Source organism: Electrophorus electricus, chromosome 16, assembly GCF_041902795.1.
Source record: "Electrophorus electricus isolate QZ-2024a chromosome 16, ASM4190279v1, whole genome shotgun sequence".
NCBI classification, from domain to species: Eukaryota; Metazoa; Chordata; class Actinopteri; order Gymnotiformes; family Gymnotidae; genus Electrophorus; species Electrophorus electricus.
Window position 1 is genome coordinate 3,231,015 of NC_137512.1, and position 9,812 is coordinate 3,240,826.

A 9,812-nucleotide genomic window follows, 5' to 3' on the forward strand; every position below is an offset into this window, starting at 1 on the left:
TGTAGTCATTGTTATTGTTTGTATAGCCTATGTTATCGTTAGCGTTAAGTGTGTTTATGTCCACTGTTAATGTTATGTGTGAGAGCCATTAATGTCATTAAATGTTTCACAAATTTGAGGGCGTCCTGTTCCATGCCCTGCTGCACCAGGGCAATGTTACAGTTTGATTGATGCATTGTGTCCTGGTACGCTCCCCCAGGTGTCCTGGTACGCTCCCCTTGCCACTGGTCACGTGGTACGGCCCACCGCATGCAGTGGAAGTCACTTTGTATTGTTTGTAACCACGCCCCCATGATGGCACACACCTACACCTGGTTTAAAGTTGTGTGTATTTAAACCCCTGTTGGTGTGTGCGTCAGTATTGGTCACTGTTTGTTTGGTTAGTCACACGTGTACTTATGTTAACCGTTTATGTTTGTGTTGCCCTTGTTTGTGTTCATGCCAGTGTTATGTGTATTCATGTTAACCGTTTATGTTTGTGTGAGTGCCTTCGTCATATGCGTTACATGTCAATAAACTTCTGTCAATGTCGAGAGTCTGGACGTCCTGCTCTGCATCCTGCGGCGCTCTGGCCGTTATAACAGGACAAGCTAAGGCAGGCGCCATCATGGGACTTTGTGTCACCACTTACCAAATTATGTCCTTAAATCTGTATATTTCATATTTGGGAAAATGAAGAGCGTGGAGGCTACATGATGGCTTTATCTTGTTTTTTGTTTTGTTATTATTTCTTTATTCTGACTACATGATGGCTTTTTCTTTGTTTTATTCTTTTATTATTTGATTTTTCTTTGACACCTCATTCTATTTTCAGGTTTTTTCAGTTTTTTTCTTTTTTCATTTTACAGACATGAGGTTGTTTTTGTTTAAGGTACGGGCTGAATAAAATGTTTAGCATGACCATTCATGATGATGCAGTAGATTTTTTTATAAATTAGAGTGATGGTTACTGTCTTGTCTTGCTGTCAGTATATACATTTATCTCCTACTTGATGGTGGTTTATGTTTTTATTTTATCTTATGTTGTTTTTTGTTCCTACTTACCTTGCATCCTACTTACTTCCGTTTTCTTTTACTCTGCTTTATACATTATGTCTAATCATCCATTGTAAGGAATCAGCAATCATCCAGTATATTTACTTTACTATATTTAGTTGTAATGGCATACGACAAGAGAACCTTCCTGACTTCATAGATGGTTAGTAGTGTATTAAGCTTGCATACAGCAGTTCATATTAATATGTTAGATACTCATAGTATTAGTAATATTATATTTACATGAGATATGATGTTGTGAAAATATAGTAGAAATAACAACAAAATGTCTGATGATGATTAGATATGAGCTCTGCTGACAGAGATAGCCACCTTGCATACAAGGTATAGTTAAGACGGAATGAAAGGTTGGGGATAGTCAATTAACCTACACTATTATATATATATATATATATATATATATATACACAGTATATAATCAAACTATTAAAACACTATCAATAAAAGCATTTCACTGATAGGTTGCAGACAAAAAGGCTGGTTATAATGGGTTCATGACAAAAGTTATGAAAGGAGAGAAATGAGATAATAAAATGATATTGTAAGCAGAAAAAAATGGATGGTCCAGAATAAACTGGTTTCATGCAGGAAAGGCCTCTGTAGATTTCAACATAAATCCTCAAAATTTGAGAGGCCTCTAGGGGCTCCACTCAAGGGGGGTGCCTTGGTTCAAGGACGGGACATCCCGGCCTAGTACCCGAAGAAACAATATGGCCATCACCGGAAGAACCAATATGGCCATCCACTGATATAAAGTAAGATCCCCATTTATAAAAAATAGAAATAGCTCAGATTGAACATAATGGTTCCTGTTATGGTGAGCTGTAAGGAGGCAGATGCATGTGTGGAGAAAAACGAGATTTATTTGGGGCAAATCCAGCCCAGGGTCATAGATCCAATACAGAGCATACTGGGACAAACAAAACACACAAAGGCAAACACTAGAAGCAGGTTATAACAAAGGCTAGGAAACACAAAGTACAAAATTAACATATAGGCAGATATAAGCTTTCAGACATTCCTTCAAACACAATGAACCTAACAATGAACACAGGGAACATGACAGGGTTTAAATACATGAACTTAACAAGGTAGAAACAATGGACAGGTGTAAGCAATCAAAGTAGGGATGGAGAAAATGAAACTATGGAATGGATCTGAAATACACAACACGGGGAAAACATGGGAGAAGGAAGCTGGGAGGGACTAATCGTGACAAGATCGATGTCTAAATGTATGTTATTTTACAATATTGCTACAATAGGGAATTTAGATAGCTATGGTCACATTTAGGCACAATGTCTGCTACTAGCTAGCCAGCTAAATGCTGCTTATGTACAAAATTCACGAAATTCACTAAAGTTTTTTTGTTTGAAAGTAAACTACCATAGTATAGATGAATGAATATGTTTTGGCCATAATGAATACTGTGCAGCTGAGACTTGTGGCTGAGAAATGTTTGGGTAGTTGTTGATTTACAGACTGTAATATATGTAAAGCACATATTTAGTAAGAGGATCTTGGTATTCTATAAAACAACTAAAGAAGAATGGAATAAAATAACCTTAAATAAAAAAATATTATGCAATATGATGTATGACAAGAAAATAAATCATGCAGTATTAATTATGTAATAAAACTGTTTATATCAAATTTAATATTGGTTATCTATAATACTACTACTACTACTACTAATAATAACAATAATAGTAATAATAATAATATCAGATGCTAAGCAACAAAAACAGGCACAATGCAAACATTTAGTATGAAGAGAAGATGTAAAGGTCAGAAAATCAACAGTCATAACTAAGTAAACACAACACAATTGGTAGAGATCAAAACATTGTGGATATTCTTTCTCAGTCATCCAGTTTTGAGCACAGTAACTGTGAGCAGCAAGGAGGCGGACACGTGAGGAGAAGAATGAGATTTATTAGGGGCAAATCCAAAATCAGAGTCGTAGTTATAGTCCAGGGGCATAGTACCAATACGGAGAGTCTGAGAATATATGATAAACAAAACAAATACACATATGCAAACAGGAGAAGCAGGCTATAACAAAGGCTAGGGAAAACTCAGGACAAAGAAACACAAAGGCTAGGTAGAATACATGGAGTACAAACCAACACAAGCATACAAACACATTCAATGAACGGCAAAAACACAGGGATCAAGACAGGGTTTCAATGCATGAACTAAACAAGGGACAGGTGTTGAAAATCAAATGAGGGGAGGAGAAAATGAAACTAAGGAACATAACTAAAAAACACAAGACAGGGAAAATACTGAACTGAACCTGGGAGGGACTGATCATGACAAGCACAGTGGTTCTCTAAGACAAATGTGGCACTTTATTGTTGAAGTTGGACTGAAGCAGCAGAAACACAACACATCTTAAATATCAGAAAGCAGATGAACAGGAAATAGAGATTTAGAGATTACAGAGTTACACAGCACCTCCTTTACAGCACTGAATGTGCCAGTAAAGAGATAATGTATCCAGACTTCATTTAGTATTATAGAAGGGAAGAGAGCTAATAATCTAGATGATAGTCAGTAAGAGCTGAACGTTTCACTTCAGAGTACACGTGGTCTTCATGCTGTCCTCTCTTCACCTGCCCTCTTTTGGTTTTCCTCTCATTGAAATGAATGGCAGCATAATTCAGCTCTTCAGCATCATGTTGCTGTGGGAATGAACAATAATGTTTAGTGAACATTACTATCATTCTGATCCTTATTTAGTATATGACTACTAGTCTGAAACACAGAGACAGTGAGTTGCCTTCTCCTCCTCCTCTACAGCAGTGCAGTGTTGCATATCTCATACATCTCCACCACAATAGCTTCATGCATGTGTCAATAATGCTGTAATTAGACTCCAGCTATAAACTATATCAGCACCACAGATATGAAACAGAGGAAGCTGAGCTGAGCAGAGCCAGAAACATTCTTAGTAAAAGACATATTTAAATGTATAAATGTATAAATGGCAGTAAATCGCTTTTTAAGACTCACAAGTCTCATCATTGTTTAGAATTTGACTAATATTACAACAACATGTCTTCTGCTGTGTACATCACCTGCTATGTCTGAAACAACACAATTAAAAACATGCACATAATGTGAGATACAATCTGATGTATCAGGATAAACCCCTAACACTCACATCTACTGTTGTCATCTATGATAGGCAAGTTGCTAAGAATCAAGAATCAAGCTAAGAATCAAGTATCAAGAATCAAGTTTTTATGTCAACTGATGCATGCCACATCCAAGATCAAGAACATAAACCTGGAGAATGAAGTGTAAATAATGGCATGAAAGCACAACTGCACAAGTTGTACCTGATTGGTGGTTTTCTCCATCACACGTCTTTATTGAGGTCTCACTGTGGTTGGTGAAAATACAGTATTAATTGTAATTGGATCGGAATATTACCTCCATGCCAAAATGTTTGCTGATTTTTTTAATCAATATTTTTAATTTTCAAAGCCATGAATTAGAATAGTTCCAACCTCCTGCTCTTTATGAACACTTACCATTGCCACTTTCAGAGCTTTTCATCTTACAAATGATTATGGCTTGAGCAATGATAACAGCCGCACACACTCCCAGCACTGCTCCAAGACAGATCACTACAGGACCCATGGGCTTTACTGTAGAACAATCTTTAAAAAATAATTGAATATACAAATTAAAGTGAAAAGTGTGTGGTATGCGAACAAGAGATCAGATGCTAATTAGACAGCTATAACCAGCACAGCTCCAAGGAAGATCACTACATAATTAAAACATTTCAAAAGGGTCAGCCTGAGCACCCTCTTATGCCACCATTATGTCAGACATTAACTACACAGCTCTGCTATGAATTAAAATGAAGAGGTAAAAGTATACATGAACAAAGATTAAGTTTAGTCTGCCAAAACAGACTGTTTCCCTGTATACACAAATGTGTGTGTGTGTGTGTGTGTGTGTGTGTGTGTGTGTGTATGTGTGTGTGTGTATGTGTGTGTGTGTGTGTATGTGCGTGTGTGTGTGTGGTGTGTGTGTGTGTGTTAGTAAGAGAGAAAAGTGGGAGAGGTGTGTGTGTGTAAAAGAGAGAGAGGTTTCTTCTTGTCTAACAATAAGGTTCAAGTCAGCTATTGCTTGAGGAATAAACTCTAATGCTGAATTATGATGCAGTGATGTGTATAAACCTTGATATCCTGGTAATTATAAAAATACTGTACACTCTTAGTTTATCTTGGTGTCTTTCACATGGTCAAGCTAGATTTATATAAGAAAGGCATTTCCTTTATAAAACACTTGTGGCTGTTATATAGAACCTTGAAGAGCAAGTTTCTATGATGATCACTTTATGCAAACCAAAGAGGCGCAAAGATATTTGCTTGACTGGGCTGTTTTTTGGCTTCCTGACCCTTTTCCACTACTGGTAGGCTCTATTGGGTTGAACTCTCCATGTGCTGTTCAATAAAATACACACAGTTTCTGCTTTGATTTCATCTTTATTTCATCCCTCTCATGTTTAAACAAGTGTTCTACTAACGAATTAGCAGGTTTTATTAAAAACATGGGTATCTTAGAGCACTTTGCAATCACACAGACTGTAAAAATCATTATATATATTTTTTTCAGAATAAAGACATTTAATTCAACTTCAGAAAATAACAATAGCTTTGACATTAAGATTAGAAGTGCTTTGTGTTTTAGTTATAGTCTAGTTTTATATTTTAAGACATTTACAGGAAATATTTACCTGTCACATTGATGAATGTAGCAGAGGAAAAGTGAATCATTCTTCCGTCTGTCACTGCACAGAAGTACGTTCCTTTATAATCTTCAGTAAGATTTAGAATAGTCAGAGAGTTTGTGGTATCATCCCAAATAATTTTGAATCTGGAGTTGCTGAATTGAGATGAAGGTATGGCCTGTTTATTTTTTAGCACTTCTCCTACTTGCTGAGGCTCCTGGTTCGGTCTTTGCTTGTACCACATGGAAGGATTGATATCATATTTTTCTTTAAATGTGCAGATAAGAGTGATATTTTCTCCAGGTTGAATCAGGACTGCTTGATTAGCAAGGTTTATAGTTTGCACAAGACCTATGAAATGAAACAGATTCAGATCAATAAGGAAAAAAAATGTTAACAAAATTGAATCCAATAACATGTAATTATGAACACTAATAAAGATTTGGAACTGTACATGTCTTGTAGCTCAAAAATATAAGTATCCAGACTGGTATCATCATTGCAGCGTAATGCTCTGACCTCAGAGGAGACGGTTTGAAACAAGCAACTGACAAACTAACTATACTTCATCAACTTTTGTGTTTCATGACCTAAAATCTCATTGGCTGGCAAAAGTCACATGGTCTCACAACCTTGTTTGGCCACTATCAGTGCCTGATCTATTTTAAAACATGTTTATACCAAACATGCATGTACATTATTTTATGTACTTATGTGACTTTGAATTTCAAACATGTTATAGACAGGCATTTGTAGTGTTAGAAGTCTTACTGATACAGCGTAGAGCACTTGCCCCAATGAGGTTTGAACTGCAGTCGCCAATGAAACAGTCAGTATTGTTATATAGTACAATTTACCACACATGATGGTAAAAAATGATATAAAAATCTTGCTTACAATCTTGTTTGCAAATTTGCTCAAAAAGGTTTATTTTTATTATTATTCTGTTATCTTTTTTCTACATCTTAGATTGTTAGTGTTAGAGTGAGCTTTTTTATAGACAATAGTAGAGTCACTCAGAAAGTGTGCCCTTGCTCCTGTGCTACTGCCCAATCTATCCATGCCTGATGAAGTGTGATTGGCTAATGCTGTAACACAGTGATGTTCACTATTTTATGGAACACTACTGAAAAGTGTATGACAACAGTCAGAGTAGTTTAAAAAGGTTTTATTGTGTATGTCGTCTCATGTTTAATTTTACAGTAAGGACAAAACAACAAGAATAATATTTTAGGATTATGAACTGTAGAAGTCTATGAGATGTAACTTTTGTTGGTGCTATTTAAAGTCCTAAAAATGATCTAAAAATTCAATCAGGTCTACATTAATAAGGGGGATGAGGAATTAAATATTACTAATTCAAAATAAACAAACGTATTGCTGCACTCAGTTAAAATATCATTGGCCACCAGAATTCCCAAGATCCTCTAGCGTCTTTTCTTTCATATAGTCTGTTTGGCCACCAGCAGTCATTTGGGCTCTGTGAACCTTTGTCCCTTGAGAAACCTTACCTTTTCTATAGTTTTGACAAATTGGTGTAATATGGTGTATATAATTTATAGAAAGTATTTTTTTTTTTAAATATTTACCTTATATTCTTTTGAAATGTAACTATGTTTTACTGTTATGGGTCTTAGGCGGTTTTGCAGAATTTTTTTGTTATCTGTCATTTACAGTCATTTTTGTATCTGCTAGTACAAGGTTAATATATGAGCTCCCATGTTCCTGGAAATTTATTGTTATTGTAGCACTGTTTTCTTTATGTATGTATGTATTTCACCAAGCATTAGGATATTTTAGTTACGTTAGGCACTTAGACAAGGGACATGCCCACGACCACAGAAACTCAAACACACACACACAGACACACACATACACATACACAACGTTCCCCATTTCCAATCCACTAATTAATGATTACATGCACCTGTTCCTTGTTAGCTTTTTTGTTTCTCCCTCTATTTAAGCCCACAGGAACACTAATCCAGTGCTGTACATTGTTTCTTTGCAGGTGTGTTGGCCTTTTTTTTTTTAAATAGCTTTTTTGCCAACTCACCTTTGTGTTTGTTTATTCAGGGAGTATAAAAACACTCAAAATGCGCACTTGTGTCCTGCACCCTACTTGAACCTTTAATAAGGGTATTTACAATAATAAATGTTAATTTTTTAATTATGAATTAATATTTGCTATTTTACCATCTACCACATTCATACATGTTTTTGTGTGTGTTCATATAATATTCAATAATTTAGAAATGACACACAACTTATTCAAATAAAATTATTTTAGATTAATAATAATATTTGCAAATGCACAGGCCCTTCATTTAATCTGAAAACTTGGCCATGTTATAATCAAACTAGAAACATAAGGGTCAGGGGTTACAAGTGCATATTCAATAGAGTTTCATGTTTCTTTCTTAAGCTTTAAGCTTTACAACCTTTTTATTCAGTCAGTCACCCAGTTTTGAACACAGTGGTTCTCTAAAACAAATGTGGCACTTTATAGTTGAAGTTGGAATGAACCACCAGAAACACAACATACCTTAAATGTCAGAAAGCAGATGAACAGGGAATAGAGATTTAGATTTTACAGAGTTACACTGCACCCCCTTTACAACACTGAATGTGCCAGTAAAGAGATAATGTATTCAGGCTTCACTTAGGATTATGGGATCACTTAGGATGGGAAGAGCGCTAATAATCTAGATGATAGTCAGTAAGAGCTGAACGTTTCACTTGAGAGTACATGCTGTCTTCAGGCTGTCCTCTCTTCACCTGCCCTCTTTTGCTTTTCCTCTCATTGAAATGAATGGCAGCATAATTCAGATCTTCAGCATCATGTCTCTGTGGGAATGAACAGCAATGTTTAGTAAACATTATTGTCATTCTGATCTGTAGACTACAGCTATAAACTATATCAGCACCACAGATATGAAACAGAGGAAGCTAAGCAGAGCCAGAAACATTCTTAGTAAAAGATGTCATGGATTTAAATGTATAAAAATGAGTGAATTGCCTTTTAAAATGTACAGATCTTAATACTGTTTTTGATTAGAGTAATATTATAGTAGCTCATCATTCTGCTCTTTACATAAGCTGCTATGTCTGAAACAAGGCAATGAAACAAATGTACGTAATGTGAGATACAGCATATTTTAACATGGTAGACCCACATCACTAAATAGATATCCTTACTTTCAGATCTTGACTTTTCTATTATGGGGGGGGCATGTCATATTATGCTAATTAAAACAGTAGCTGATTTAACATCTACTGTGGTTATGTCTATGATTGCCTAGTTGCTAAGCATTATATTTATATATTTAATGGCATGAAAACACAACTGCACAAGTTGTACCTGATTGTTTTTTTCCATCACACTACCTTGCTGAAGTCTTGCTGTGGTTAGGGAAAGAATGCAGAATAAAAATGTTATTGGATCAGAGAAAAATACCTGTATGCCAGGTTTGTTGCAAAATTCTTATGAATAATTTCAATATTTCTTAAAGATAAAAATAGTAAGAAGTAATGAATTAAAATAAGGGCCCCCTGCCCTTTATGAACACTTACCATTGCCATGTTCAAAGTTTTTCATCTTAAACATGATGATGGCTTGAGCAATGATAACAGCCACACACACTCCCAGCACTGCTCCAAGAGAGATCACAACAGGATCCAAGGGCTTTACTGGAGAACAATCTTTATAAAATAATTTCATATACAAATTAAAGTGAAAAGTATGTGGTATGTGACCATGATTTCAGACGTTTCAGACAGATCGCTACAAGATTTACTTTAAAACAATTTTTATAAATATTAAGTTGAAGATAAAATTAAAGTGAAATGAAATTGTATATATATGTATGTGTATGTGAATATATATATATATATATATATATATATATATATATATATATATATATATATATATATATTCTTCTAGAATGTAAGGCTTGAGTTGACAATTCCTTAGTTTTTCTTGGTGATATTCAGATTATTC

General features: G+C 35.2%; 1 long non-coding RNA gene across 1 annotated transcript; it reads right to left on the reverse strand.

Annotated features, from left to right (window-relative positions):
* Window positions 1-3,003: 3,003 nt before the first annotated feature.
* LOC145651737 (uncharacterized) lies at window positions 3,004-6,353 on the reverse strand. Its single transcript, XR_014117679.1, has 5 exons — window positions 6,264-6,353; window positions 5,816-6,160; window positions 4,599-4,727; window positions 4,404-4,447; window positions 3,004-3,743 (listed from the first exon to the last, which is right to left on the reverse strand). It is a non-coding gene; the product is annotated as an uncharacterized LOC145651737 (long non-coding RNA).
* Between the last annotated feature and the right edge of the window lie 3,459 nt (window positions 6,354-9,812).